Genomic DNA, 15,000 nt, shown 5'->3' with positions numbered 1-15,000 from the left:
CGCTCGGGGCCGCGACGGCGCCCGAGACGTGCGTCGGCCCGGGTAGGTCGGGCGCTCGGCGCTGAGGCCGGCGCCCGGCGTCTCCCGCTCGGGCCTGACACGACTCGGCGACCGGACTCGCCGGGTAGGTCGGGGGCTCGGCGCTGAGGCCGGCCCCCGGCGTCTCCTACCCGGACCCCGGAAGGCCATCCGACTTGGAAGCCCCGCCGCGCCGCGAAGCGACGCTTTGGGTGTTGCTACCCGTCAGCGAGTGGGTTTGGTTTACAAGGGCGGCGCGACCGCGCTGACACCGAGGGGGGACTGGCCCCCGACCCGGCCGCGGCCTGCCCGGACTATGGATGGACAGAGGAGACCGCGGCGGACCGCGCGGAACCGAACCCCCGGTGTCCGGAGCCCCGGGAGGGACTCCGGTGTCCGGGGGCCGGCCCACGCGCGCGCTACGCGGCCCCTCGAGGGCTCCGGCCGACGGACGCGTTTGGCCGGGGAAAAAGGTAGCCGGTGGGAGCACCGTTTCGTCGCCCTGAACCTTCGTCTCGGGCGGGCGTCCCGACGCCGCCGCCATACGGCCGTTGTGATCCGTGCGGGGATCCGCTTGCTCGGCGACCCTCGCCGAGAGCAGCCCCGCGCCGCACGGACACGCGACACCGACGGGCGGACGGACGCCGGGGCGCCGGCCCGAACCGTTACCTTTAAAGGACGGGAGGTCGTCGAGGCGAGTGCCGCCCCGGAAGCGCGCGCCGGAAGCGCGAGAACCGCGCCGAGCTAGGGTCGTCGGCATAGGGGGATTCCCCGGTTACGGGGGTCCCGCGCACGGCCGCCGCCTTTCGCCCGTCGCTGGCGGTCGCCTGTCGTCGCGCCGCGCCGCGCTACTGGGGTCGTCGGACGAGCGCGCTACCCCGCTCGCACGGAGGTAGCGCGACATCGCCCGCCGCCTTTTCTCGCCTCGCGCCGCGCCGCGTGGCGCCCGCCGAACTCGCTCCGACGCGCGGCCCGGGAGTGACCCGCGCCGCGCCCCCCGTCCCGTCCCGTCCCGGTCTACCCTCTTCCTCCGCCTGCGACGACCCGCCGCCCTCGGCGTCTGGCTCGTCGGGGGTGTACCGAGGCGGATCTGCTGCCGCTCGTACGTTAATGATCCTTCTGCAGGTTCACCTACAGAAACCTTGTTACGACTTTTACTTCCTCTAGATAGTCAAGTTCGACCGTCTTCTGGCACACCGCCGGAGCCGGGGCCGGCCCCGGCGGGGACTATCCGAGGACCTCACTAAGCCATCCGATCGGTAGTAGCGACGGGCGGTGTGTACAAAGGGCAGGGACTTAATCAACGCAGGCTAATGACCCGCGCTTACTGGGAATTCCTCGTTGGTGGGAAATAATTGCAATCCCCAGGCCCTGTCACGAGCGGGGTTCATAGGATTACCCGCGCCTGCCGGCGCGGGGATAGACGACGCGCTTATACGCTCAGTGTGGCGCGCGTGCAGCCCCGGACATCTAAGGGCATCACAGACCTGTTATTGCTCATTCTCGTGTGGCTGAGAGCCACTTGTCCCTCTAAGAAGTTTTCTGCCGCCGACCGCGCGGGGGGCCGCGGTACTATTTAGTATGTTTGAGTCTCGTTCGTTATCGGAATTAACCAGACAAATCGCTCCACCAACTACGAACGGCCATGCACCACCACCCACGGTATCGAGAAAGAGCCTTCAATCTGTCAATCCTTTCCGTGTCCGGGCCGGGTGAGGTTTCCCGTGTTGAGTCAAATTAAGCCGCATGCTCCACTCCTGGTGGTGCCCTTCCGTCAATTCCTTTAAGTTTCAGCTTTGCAACAATACTCCCCCCGGAACCCAGACACTTGGTCGGTTTCCCGGGTGCTGCTCGGCGGGTCATGGGAATAACGCCGCCGGATCGCGAGTCGGCATCGTTTATGGTCGGAACTAGGACGGTATCTGATCGTCTTCGAACCTCCGACTTTCGTTCTTGATTAATGAAAACATTCTTGGCAAATGCTTTCGCTCTCGTCCGTCTTGCGCCGGTCCAAGAATTTCACCTCTAGCGGCGCAGTACGAATGCCCCCGGCCGTCCCTCTTAATCATGGCCCCAGTTCATGACAACCCACAAAATAGAACCGGAGTCCTATTCCATTATTCCCAGCTGCGATATGCAGGGGCGGCCGTGTGGCCTGCTTTGAACACTCTAATTTCCTCAAAGTAAACGCTTCGGGCCCCGCGAGTGACACCCAGCGAAGGGCATCACGGGGGCTTTTGCCGAGAGGCAGGGGCTGGGACAGACGGATGCACGCCTCGCGGCGGACCGTCAGCTCGCGTCCCGGGGTCCAACTAGGAGCTTTTTAACTGCAGCAACTTTAAAATACGCTATTGGAGCTGGAATTACCGCGGCTGCTGGCACCAGACTTGCCCTCCAATGGATGCTGGCCGATGGGTTTGTGTTCGGCTCATTCCAATTACGGAGACTCGAACGAGTCCCGTATTGTTATTTTTCGTCACTACCTCCCCGTGTCGGGAGTGGGTAATTTGCGCGCCTGCTGCCTTCCTTGGATGTGGTAGCCGTTTCTCATGCTCCCTCTCCGGAATCGAACCCTGATTCCCCGTTACCCGTGGTCACCATGGTAGGCGCAGAGTCTACCATCGAAAGTTGATAGGGCAGACATTCGAATGAGTCGTCGCCGCCTCGGGTGGGCGAGCGATCGGCACGAGGTTATCCTGAGTCAACACAAAGGGGGGGCCGGGCCGGCGGAACGAGGACCGGCGCGCGCGGAGCCGCCCGCGCCGCTTACGCCCCCGCCCGGAGAGGCGGAGGCCGGACGCGGGGGACGCGCGCGACGGCTGAGCCCCCGCCCGCCGGACACCGCGTGGGTTTTTGTGTCTGATAAATGCACGCGTCCCCGGGGCGAGGCCGGAGCCCCGCCCGCGAGTCGGCGCTCGTTTGCATGTATTAGCTCTGGATTTGCCACAGTTATCCAAGTAACGGTGGAGCGATCAAAGGAACCATAACTGATTTAATGAGCCGTTCGCAGTTTCACTGTACTGGCCATTCGTACTTAGACATGCATGGCTTAATCTTGAAAACAAGCATATGCTACTGGCAGGATCAACCAGAGTGCGTCTGCCGCCGGGGGGGCGCTGCTGGTGGCGGTGCGGCCCTGGTCCGGGACGAGGCTGTGGCTACAGCCGGGCCCGGGGGGCCGCGCGACACTCGTATACGTTCGGACGGGCTGACGAGCGGGTGTCGTGAAACGATGTTTCGCGCGGAGCCCTAGCACGCGTGGCGTCGGGCTCCGCGACGGTCGGACGTCTGGGTGTGGCTCGAGACGGAAGCTCGACCTCGGTTCGTCTTGGTTCTGCCGCCAAAAGGTTCACGCCGAGGCATGGTTTCGCAAGAGGGCCCCGCGAGTGCCAGCCGTGGATCCCGCCTCACTCGTAACTCGTATCGGATTCGTCCGGCCTCACTTTCGTTCGCACATCGGACAGTTATACGTGTGCTTTAGTAGCTTCCGTTCCCTCTTAGTGAGGCCGTCCGTACGTACCGCCCCAGCTCTTTCTGAGGCGGGTATCCACTCGGCTCGGGGGGGCCCAACGTTTGCCTAGTATCCTCGGCGCTGGAGCTTGACCCGCAAAGCCGGAGGAGCCGCACGCCCGAACACCGGCTTGCGCCGGCCGACGTGGGCCCTCCGAGGCGGGTCTCGTGTGCCAATCGCTCAGTTGGGGAACCGGCAGGCCCGTGGGCCGACGCCGGCTCACCCGGGGGTGAAGGGTGCTTCGATGGAGGCCCCCTGTCAGCCTCCGCGGAAGTCCGGCTTCAATACTTTAAAGTTTGACAAACTTAGACATTTTTCGAGAACCGGAGCTTAGAGGGGTACATGCAAAAGCCAGGGCCGCGGGAAGCGCCCTAAATACTTCAATACTTTAAAATTTGAAAAACTTAGAAATTTTTCGAGAACCGGCATCTTCCCTCGGTAATTGCGAGATGCGAGGCCGCCCCTAGCCTCTGCTCTGTCGGACTCAATGGTCACGGGTGGCCGCTGATTAGCCCTGGTGCTCACCTCTCAAAATTGCGAGTCCCTAATATAATTCTGGCTGTCGGCTGGAGAAGGGGGTATAAAATCGGCACTTGAGGGAACGCCGGGCCCTCAAGTTCGGGGCCCTCTAGCGGATTTTTGAGGTACTGCACTCCCATTGGAAATGCATTGGCCATAGCAATACATGGGCGCTCCGTCCACTACAATGTAATTCCCTCACAATATCTGCCCCCGCGTGGCCGCGCGATGCTACTGCTGCCCCGTTGGGAATGAATGGGCCTTTCGGAGGCCATAAATACAGCGCCGCTGCATGGATTTTGGCGGTACTGCGGCTGTCGTTGAAAATACATGGACCCGTCTGAATGAATGGGCCTTTCGGATTCCATAAACCCAGCGCCGCTGCATGGATTTTGGCGGTACTGCGGCTGTCGCTGAAAATACATGGACCCGTCTGAATGAATGGGCCTTTCGGAGGCCATAAACTCAGCGCCGCTGCATGGATTTTGGCGGTACTGCGGCTGTCGCTGAAAATACATGGACCCGTCTGAATGAATGGACAAAATATAAATCAGACACTACAGAACACAAGCATAATCCAAGATTACAAAATCATCTCAGCCTTTAAAAGAAACAAAAACCTGAAAGACTACTTAGTAAAAAGTAAATTACCAGAAATCAACATAACACAAACGCAGGGCCCCACATTCTACAAACAAGCCACCACAGTTAGGAACACCGTCACCAACACAAACTACCTAATTAAACAAACAATCACACCTGCTACGGAAAACTGAAAATACATGGACCCGTCTGAATGTATGGGCCTTTCGGAGGCCATAAACTCAGCCAGCGCCGGGCCAGTGTTTGGGGTATTGTGCCCGCCACTAGTGGCTGAATACATAATAATAATAATAATAATAATAATTCCCTTGTATTGTCATTCTGTGTAACAATGTACACAGAACGAAATGTCGATTGCACTGGGCTAGTGTTGAGGGAACGTCGGGCCCTCAAGTTCGGTGGCTTGGAGCGGATTTTTGAGGTACTGCACTCCCATTGGAAATGCATGGGCGCTCCGTCCACTACCATGTAATTCCCTCACAATATCTGCCCCTGCGTGGCCGCGGGATGCTACTGCAGCCCCGTTGGTAATGAATGGGCCTTTCGGAGGCCATAAATACAGCGCCGCTGCATGGATTTTGGCGGTACTGCGGCTGTCGTTGAAAATACATGGACCCGTCTGAATGAATGGGCCTTTCGGATTCCATAAACCCAGCGCCGCTGCATGGATTTTGGCGGTACTGCGGCTGTCGCTGAAAATACATGGACCCGTCTGAATGAATGGGCCTTTCGGAGGCCATAAATCCAGCGCCGCTGCATGGATTTTGGCGGTACTGCGGCTGTCGCTGAAAATACATGGACCCGTCTGAATGAATGGACAAAATATAAATCAGACACTACAGAACACAAGCATAATCCAAGATTACAAAATCATCTCAGCCTTTAAAAGAAACAAAAACCTGAAAGACTACTTAGTAAAAAGTAAATTACCAGAAATCAACATAACACAAACGCAGGGCCCCACATTCTACAAACAAGCCACCACAGTTAGGAACACCGTCACCAACACAAACTACCTAATTAAACAAACAATCACACCTGCTACGGAAAACTGAAAATACATGGACCCGTCTGAATGTATGGGCCTTTCGGAGGCCATAAACTCAGCCAGCGCCGGGCCAGTGTTTGGGGTATTGTGCCCGCCACTAGTGGCTGAATACATAATAATAATAATAATAATAATAATTCCCTTGTATTGTCATTCTGTGTAACAATGTACACAGAACGAAATGTCGATTGCACTGGGCTAGTGTTGAGGGAACGTCGGGCCCTCAAGTTCGGTGGCTTGGAGCGGATTTTTGAGGTACTGCACTCCCATTGGAAATGCATGGGCGCTCCGTCCACTACCATGTAATTCCCTCACAATATCTGCCCCTGCGTGGCCGCGGGATGCTACTGCAGCCCCGTTGGTAATGAATGGGCCTTTCGGAGGCCATAAATACAGCGCCGCTGCATGGATTTTGGCGGTACTGCTGCTGTCGCTGAAAATACATGGACCCGTCTGAATGAATGGGCCTTTCGGAGGCCATAAACTCAGCGCCTCTGCATGGATTTTGGCGGTACTGCGGCTGTCGCTGAAAATACATGGACCCGTCTGAATGAATGGGCCTTTCGGAGGCCATAAATCCAGCGCCGCTGCATGGATTTTGGCGGTACTGCGGCTGTCGCTGAAAATACATGGACCCGTCTGAATGAATGGACAAAATATAAATCAGACACTACAGAACACAAGCATAATCCAAGATTACAAAATCATCTCAGCCTTTAAAAGAAACAAAAACCTGAAAGACTACTTAGTAAAAAGTAAATTACCAGAAATCAACATAACACAAACGCAGGGCCCCACATTCTACAAACAAGCCACCACAGTTAGGAACACCGTCACCAACACAAACTACCTAATTAAACAAACAATCACACCTGCTACGGAAAACTGATAATACATGGACCCGTCTGAATGTATGGGCCTTTCGGAGGCCATAAACTCAGCCAGCGCCGGGCCAGTGTTTGGGGTATTGTGCCCGCCACTAGTGGCTGAATACATAATAATAATAATAATAATAATAATTCCCTTGTATTGTCATTCTGTGTAACAATGTACACAGAACGAAATGTCGATTGCACTGGGCTAGTGTTGAGGGAACGTCGGGCCCTCAAGTTCGGTGGCTTGGAGCGGATTTTTGAGGTACTGCACTCCCATTGGAAATGCATGGGCGCTCCGTCCACTACCATGTAATTCCCTCACAATATCTGCCCCTGCGTGGCCGCGGGATGCTACTGCAGCCCCGTTGGTAATGAATGGGCCTTTCGGAGGCCATAAATACAGCGCCGCTGCATGGATTTTGGCGGTACTGCTGCTGTCGCTGAAAATACATGGACCCGTCTGAATGAATGGGCCTTTCGGAGGCCATAAACTCAGCGCCTCTGCATGGATTTTGGCGGTACTGCGGCTGTCGCTGAAAATACATGGACCCGTCTGAATGAATGGGCCTTTCGGAGGCCATAAATCCAGCGCCGCTGCATGGATTTTGGCGGTACTGCTGCTGTCGTTGAAAATACATGGACCCGTCTGAATGTATGGGCCTTTCGGAGGCCATATACTCAGCGCCGGGCCGGTGTTTGGGGAATCGTGCCCGCCACTAGTGGCTGAATCCCGGGCTAGTGTTGGGGGACTTGTGCCCGCCAATAGTGGCTGAATCCCGGGCTAGTGTTGGGGGACTTGTGCCCGCCAATAGTGGCTGAAATCCGCGCCGGTGTTTGGGGAAATGTGCGCGTATTATCGGGCCGGTGTTTGGGGAATTGCGCGCGTATTATCGGGCCGGTGTTTGGGGAATTGTGCGCGTATTATCGGGCCGGTGTTTGGGGATATGCGCGCGTATTATCGGACCGGTGTTTGGGGAATCGTGCCCGCCACTAGTGGCTGAATCCCGGGCTAGTGTTGGGGGACTTGTGCCCGCCAATAGTGGCTGAAATCCGCGCCGGTGTTTGGGGAATTGTGCGCGTATTATCGGGCCGGTGTTTGGGGATATGCGCGCGTATTATCGGACCGGTGTTTGGGGAATTGTGCCCGCCACTAGTGGCTGAGAACTTGGCTAGTGTTTGGGGACTTGTGCCCGCCACTAGTGGCTGAAATCCGGGCCGGTGTTTGGGGAATTGTGCGCGTATTATCGGGCCGGTGTTTGGGGATATGCGCGCGTATTATCGGACCGGTGTTTGGGGAATCGTGCCCGCCACTAGTGGCTGAATCCCGGGCTAGTGTTGGGGGACTTGTGCCCGCCAATAGTGGCTGAAATCCGCGCCGGTGTTTGGGGAATTGTGCGCGTATTATCGGGCCGGTGTTTGGGGATATGCGCGCGTATTATCGGACCGGTGTTTGGGGAATTGTGCCCGCCACTAGTGGCTGAGAACTTGGCTAGTGTTTGGGGACTTGTGCCCGCCACTAGTGGCTGAAATCCGGGCCGGTGTTTGGGGAATTGTGCGCGTATTATCGGGCCGGTGTTTGGGGATATGCGCGCGTATTATCGGACCGGTGTTTGGGGAATCGTGCCCGCCACTAGTGGCTGAATCCCGGGCTAGTGTTGGGGGACTTGTGCCCGCCAATAGTGGCTGAAATCCGCGCCGGTGTTTGGGGAATTGTGCGCGTATTATCGGGCCGGTGTTTGGGGATATGCGCGCGTATTATCGGACCGGTGTTTGGGGAATTGTGCCCGCCACTAGTGGCTGAGAACTTGGCTAGTGTTTGGGGACTTGTGCCCGCCACTAGTGGCTGAAATCCGGGCCGGTGTTTGGGGAATTGTGCGCGTATTATCGGGCCGGTGTTTGGGGATATGCGCGCGTATTATCGGACCGGTGTTTGGGGAATCGTGCCCGCCACTAGTGGCTGAATCCCGGGCTAGTGTTGGGGGACTTGTGCCCGCCAATAGTGGCTGAAATCCGCGCCGGTGTTTGGGGAATTGTGCGCGTATTATCGGGCCGGTGTTTGGGGATATGCGCGCGTATTATCGGACCGGTGTTTGGGGAATTGTGCCCGCCACTAGTGGCTGAGAACTTGGCTAGTGTTGGGGGACTTGTGCCCGCCACTAGTGGCTGAAATCCGGGCCGGTGTTTGGGGAATTGTGCGCGTATTATCGGGCCGGTGTTTGGGGATATGCGCGCGTATTATCGGACCGGTGTTTGGGGAATCGTGCCCGCCACTAGTGGCTGAATCCCGGGCTAGTGTTGGGGGACTTGTGCCCGCCAATAGTGGCTGAAATCCGCGCCGGTGTTTGGGGAATTGTGCGCGTATTATCGGGCCGGTGTTTGGGGATATGCGCGCGTATTATCGGACCGGTGTTTGGGGAATTGTGCCCGCCACTAGTGGCTGAGAACTTGGCTAGTGTTTGGGGACTTGTGCCCGCCACTAGTGGCTGAAATCCGGGCCGGTGTTTGGGGAATTGTGCGCGTATTATCGGGCCGGTGTTTGGGGATATGCGCGCGTATTATCGGACCGGTGTTTGGGGAATCGTGCCCGCCACTAGTGGCTGAATCCCGGGCTAGTGTTGGGGGACTTGTGCCCGCCAATAGTGGCTGAAATCCGCGCCGGTGTTTGGGGAATTGTGCGCGTATTATCGGGCCGGTGTTTGGGGATATGCGCGCGTATTATCGGACCGGTGTTTGGGGAATTGTGCCCGCCACTAGTGGCTGAGAACTTGGCTAGTGTTTGGGGACTTGTGCCCGCCACTAGTGGCTGAAATCCGGGCCGGTGTTTGGGGAATTGTGCGCGTATTATCGGGCCGGTGTTTGGGGATATGCGCGCGTATTATCGGACCGGTGTTTGGGGAATCGTGCCCGCCACTAGTGGCTGAATCCCGGGCTAGTGTTGGGGGACTTGTGCCCGCCAATAGTGGCTGAAATCCGCGCCGGTGTTTGGGGAATTGTGCGCGTATTATCGGGCCGGTGTTTGGGGATATGCGCGCGTATTATCGGACCGGTGTTTGGGGAATTGTGCCCGCCACTAGTGGCTGAGAACTTGGCTAGTGTTTGGGGACTTGTGCCCGCCACTAGTGGCTGAAATCCGGGCCGGTGTTTGGGGAATTGTGCGCGTATTATCGGGCCGGTGTTTGGGGATATGCGCGCGTATTATCGGACCGGTGTTTGGGGAATCGTGCCCGCCACTAGTGGCTGAATCCCGGGCTAGTGTTGGGGGACTTGTGCCCGCCAATAGTGGCTGAAATCCGCGCCGGTGTTTGGGGAATTGTGCGCGTATTATCGGGCCGGTGTTTGGGGATATGCGCGCGTATTATCGGACCGGTGTTTGGGGAATCGTGCCCGCCACTAGTGGCTGAATCCCGGGCTAGTGTTGGGGGACTTGTGCCCGCCAATAGTGGCTGAAATCCGCGCCGGTGTTTGGGGATATGCGCGCGTATTATCGGGCCGGTGTTTGGGGATATGCGCGCGTATTATCGGACCGGTGTTTGGGGAATTGTGCGCGTATTATCGGGCCGGTGTTTGGGGATATGCGCGCGTATTATCGGACCGGTGTTTGGGGAATTGTGCCCGCCACTAGTGGCTGAGAACTGGGCTAGTGTTGGGGGACTTGTGCCCTCCAATAGTGGCTGAAATCCGCGCCGGTGTTTGGGGAATTGTGCGCGTATTATCGGGCCGGTGTTTGGGGATATGCGCGCGTATTATCGGACCGGTGTTTGGGGAATCGTGCCCGCCACTAGTGGCTGAATCCCGGGCTAGTGTTGGGGGACTTGTGCCCGCCAATAGTGGCTGAAATCCGCGCCGGTGTTTGGGGAATTGTGCGCGTATTATCGGGCCGGTGTTTGGGGAATTGCGCGCGTATTATCGGGCCGGTGTTTGGGGATATGCGCGCGTATTATCGGACCGGTGTTTGGGGAATCGTGCCCGCCACTAGTGGCTGAATCCCGGGCTAGTGTTGGGGGACTTGTGCCCGCCAATAGTGGCTGAAATCCGCGCCGGTGTTTGGGGATATGCGCGCGTATTATCGGGCCGGTGTTTGGGGATATGCGCGCGTATTATCGGACCGGTGTTTGGGGAATTGTGCGCGTATTATCGGGCCGGTGTTTGGGGATATGCGCGCGTATTATCGGACCGGTGTTTGGGGAATTGTGCCCGCCACTAGTGGCTGAGAACTGGGCTAGTGTTGGGGGACTTGTGCCCTCCAATAGTGGCTGAAATCCGCGCCGGTGTTTGGGGAATTGTGCGCGTATTATCGGGCCGGTGTTTGGGGATATGCGCGCGTATTATCGGACCGGTGTTTGGGGAATCGTGCCCGCCACTAGTGGCTGAATCCCGGGCTAGTGTTGGGGGACTTGTGCCCGCCAATAGTGGCTGAAATCCGCGCCGGTGTTTGGGGAATTGTGCGCGTATTATCGGGCCGGTGTTTGGGGAATTGCGCGCGTATTATCGGGCCGGTGTTTGGGGATATGCGCGCGTATTATCGGACCGGTGTTTGGGGAATCGTGCCCGCCACTAGTGGCTGAATCCCGGGCTAGTGTTGGGGGACTTGTGCCCGCCAATAGTGGCTGAAATCCGCGCCGGTGTTTGGGGATATGCGCGCGTATTATCGGGCCGGTGTTTGGGGATATGCGCGCGTATTATCGGACCGGTGTTTGGGGAATTGCGCGCGTATTATCGGGCCGGTGTTTGGGGATATGCGCGCGTATTATCGGACCGGTGTTTGGGGAATCGTGCCCGCCACTAGTGGCTGAATCCCGGGCTAGTGTTGGGGGACTTGTGCCCGCCAATAGTGGCTGAAATCCGCGCCGGTGTTTGGGGATATGCGCGCGTATTATCGGGCCGGTGTTTGGGGATATGCGCGCGTATTATCGGACCGGTGTTTGGGGAATTGTGCGCGTATTATCGGGCCGGTGTTTGGGGATATGCGCGCGTATTATCGGACCGGTGTTTGGGGAATTGTGCCCGCCACTAGTGGCTGAGAACTGGGCTAGTGTTGGGGGACTTGTGCCCTCCAATAGTGGCTGAAATCCGCGCCGGTGTTTGGGGAATTGTGCGCGTATTATCGGGCCGGTGTTTGGGGATATGCGCGCGTATTATCGGACCGGTGTTTGGGGAATCGTGCCCGCCACTAGTGGCTGAATCCCGGGCTAGTGTTGGGGGACTTGTGCCCGCCAATAGTGGCTGAAATCCGCGCCGGTGTTTGGGGAATTGTGCGCGTATTATCGGGCCGGTGTTTGGGGATATGCGCGCGTATTATCGGACCGGTGTTTGGGGAATTGTGCCCGCCACTAGTGGCTGAGAACTTGGCTAGTGTTGGGGGACTTGTGCCCGCCACTAGTGGCTGAAATCCGGGCCGGTGTTTGGGGAATTGTGCGCGTATTATCGGGCCGGTGTTTGGGGATATGCACGCGTATTATCGGACCGGTGTTTGGGGAATCGTGCCCGCCACTAGTGGCTGAATCCCGGGCTAGTGTTGGGGGACTTGTGCCCGCCAATAGTGGCTGAAATCCGCGCCGGTGTTTGGGGAATTGTGCGCGTATTATCGGGCCGGTGTTTGGGGATATGCGCGCGTATTATCGGACCGGTGTTTGGGGAATTGTGCCCGCCACTAGTGGCTGAGAACTTGGCTAGTGTTTGGGGACTTGTGCCCGCCACTAGTGGCTGAAATCCGGGCCGGTGTTTGGGGAATTGTGCGCGTATTATCGGGCCGGTGTTTGGGGATATGCGCGCGTATTATCGGACCGGTGTTTGGGGAATCGTGCCCGCCACTAGTGGCTGAATCCCGGGCTAGTGTTGGGGGACTTGTGCCCGCCAATAGTGGCTGAAATCCGCGCCGGTGTTTGGGGAATTGTGCGCGTATTATCGGGCCGGTGTTTGGGGATATGCGCGCGTATTATCGGACCGGTGTTTGGGGAATTGTGCCCGCCACTAGTGGCTGAGAACTTGGCTAGTGTTTGGGGACTTGTGCCCGCCACTAGTGGCTGAAATCCGGGCCGGTGTTTGGGGAATTGTGCGCGTATTATCGGGCCGGTGTTTGGGGATATGCGCGCGTATTATCGGACCGGTGTTTGGGGAATCGTGCCCGCCACTAGTGGCTGAATCCCGGGCTAGTGTTGGGGGACTTGTGCCCGCCAATAGTGGCTGAAATCCGCGCCGGTGTTTGGGGAATTGTGCGCGTATTATCGGGCCGGTGTTTGGGGATATGCGCGCGTATTATCGGACCGGTGTTTGGGGAATTGTGCCCGCCACTAGTGGCTGAGAACTTGGCTAGTGTTTGGGGACTTGTGCCCGCCACTAGTGGCTGAAATCCGGGCCGGTGTTTGGGGAATTGTGCGCGTATTATCGGGCCGGTGTTTGGGGATATGCGCGCGTATTATCGGACCGGTGTTTGGGGAATCGTGCCCGCCACTAGTGGCTGAATCCCGGGCTAGTGTTGGGGGACTTGTGCCCGCCAATAGTGGCTGAAATCCGCGCCGGTGTTTGGGGAATTGTGCGCGTATTATCGGGCCGGTGTTTGGGGATATGCGCGCGTATTATCGGACCGGTGTTTGGGGAATCGTGCCCGCCACTAGTGGCTGAATCCCGGGCTAGTGTTGGGGGACTTGTGCCCGCCAATAGTGGCTGAAATCCGCGCCGGTGTTTGGGGATATGCGCGCGTATTATCGGGCCGGTGTTTGGGGATATGCGCGCGTATTATCGGACCGGTGTTTGGGGAATTGTGCGCGTATTATCGGGCCGGTGTTTGGGGATATGCGCGCGTATTATCGGACCGGTGTTTGGGGAATCGTGCCCGCCACTAGTGGCTGAATCCCGGGCTAGTGTTGGGGGACTTGTGCCCGCCAATAGTGGCTGAAATCCGCGCCGGTGTTTGGGGAATTGTGCGCGTATTATCGGGCCGGTGTTTGGGGATATGCGCGCGTATTATCGGACCGGTGTTTGGGGAATTGTGCCCGCCACTAGTGGCTGAGAACTTGGCTAGTGTTGGGGGACTTGTGCCCGCCACTAGTGGCTGAAATCCGGGCCGGTGTTTGGGGAATTGTGCGCGTATTATCGGGCCGGTGTTTGGGGATATGCGCGCGTATTATCGGACCGGTGTTTGGGGAATCGTGCCCGCCACTAGTGGCTGAATCCCGGGCTAGTGTTGGGGGACTTGTGCCCGCCAATAGTGGCTGAAATCCGCGCCGGTGTTTGGGGAATTGTGCGCGTATTATCGGGCCGGTGTTTGGGGATATGCGCGCGTATTATCGGACCGGTGTTTGGGGAATTGTGCCCGCCACTAGTGGCTGAGAACTTGGCTAGTGTTGGGGGACTTGTGCCCGCCACTAGTGGCTGAAATCCGGGCCGGTGTTTGGGGATATGCGCGCGTATTATCGGACCGGTGTTTGGGGATATGCGCGCGTATTATCGGACCGGTGTTTGGGGATATGCGCGCGTATTATCGGACCGGTGTTTGGGGAATTGTGCCCGCCACTAGTGGCTGAATCCCGGGCTAGTGTTGGGGGACTAGTGGTCGTAAAACCGGGCCGGTGTTTGGGGACTTATAGGCCGACACTAGTGGCTCAAAACCGGGCTGCCGTTTGGGGACTTGTCGGGCCAACATTGGCTTGCAGCACTTGGAAAATTGCACTAAGTCCGATTGTCGGGTCACCAGGGGCTCGTGGGACTTAGAATTTGTGCCACTCCCCGGCCAGTGTTTGGGGACTGGCTGCCGCCTCCTGTGGGCCGGTCCCCGGCTGGTGTTTGGGGACCGGCTGCCGCCTCCTGTGGGCCGGTCCCCGGCTGGTGTTTGGGGACCGGCTGCCGCCTCCTGTGGGCCGGTCCCCGGCCGGTGTTTGGGGACCGGCTGCCGCCTCTTGTGGGCCGGTCCCCGGCTGGTGTTTGGGGACCGGCTGCCGCCTCTTGTGGGCCGGTCCCCGGCTGGTGTTTGGGGACCGGCTGCCGCCTCCTGTGGGCCGGTCCCCGGCCGGTGTTTGGGGACCGGCTGCCGCCTCTTGTGGGCCGGTCCCCGGCTGGTGTTTGGGGACCGGCTGCCGCCTCTTGTGGGCCGGTCCCCGGCTGGTGTTTGGGGACCGGCTGCCGCCTCCTGTGGGCCGGTCCCCGGCCGGTGTTTGGGGACCGGCTGCCGCCTCTTGTGGGCCGGTCCCCGGCTGGTGTTTGGGGACCGGCTGCCGCCTCTTGTGGGCCGGTCCCCGGCTTGTGTTTGGGGACTGGCTGCAGCCTCCTGTGGGCCGGTCCCTGGCTTGCGTTTGGGGACTGGCTGCCGCCTCTTGTGGTTCGTCTTCCGGCTTGGGTTAGGGACTTGCGCTGGTTGGGGGGAATTTTCGCTCGTCGGGTCACCAGGGGCTCGCGGGAGCTTGCGTTTGGGGACTGGCTGCCGCCTCTTG

General features: G+C 58.5%; 1 non-coding gene across 1 annotated transcript; it reads right to left on the bottom strand.

The window, feature by feature from the left end:
• Positions 1–1,126: 1,126 nt before the first annotated feature.
• Positions 1,127–3,113, bottom strand: LOC148345834 (18S ribosomal RNA). Its single transcript, XR_015848425.1, has one exon. It is a non-coding gene; the product is annotated as an 18S ribosomal RNA (ribosomal RNA).
• Between the last annotated feature and the right edge of the window lie 11,887 nt (positions 3,114–15,000).

Source organism: Urocampus carinirostris, unplaced genomic scaffold (assembly GCF_059441175.1).
Source record: "Urocampus carinirostris isolate Australia breed hairy pipefish unplaced genomic scaffold, RoL_Ucar_1.0 HiC_scaffold_24, whole genome shotgun sequence".
Taxonomy (NCBI): Eukaryota; Metazoa; Chordata; class Actinopteri; order Syngnathiformes; family Syngnathidae; genus Urocampus; species Urocampus carinirostris.
Note: the sequence above shows the minus strand (reverse complement) of the source record. Positions and strands in the feature narration are given on the sequence as shown.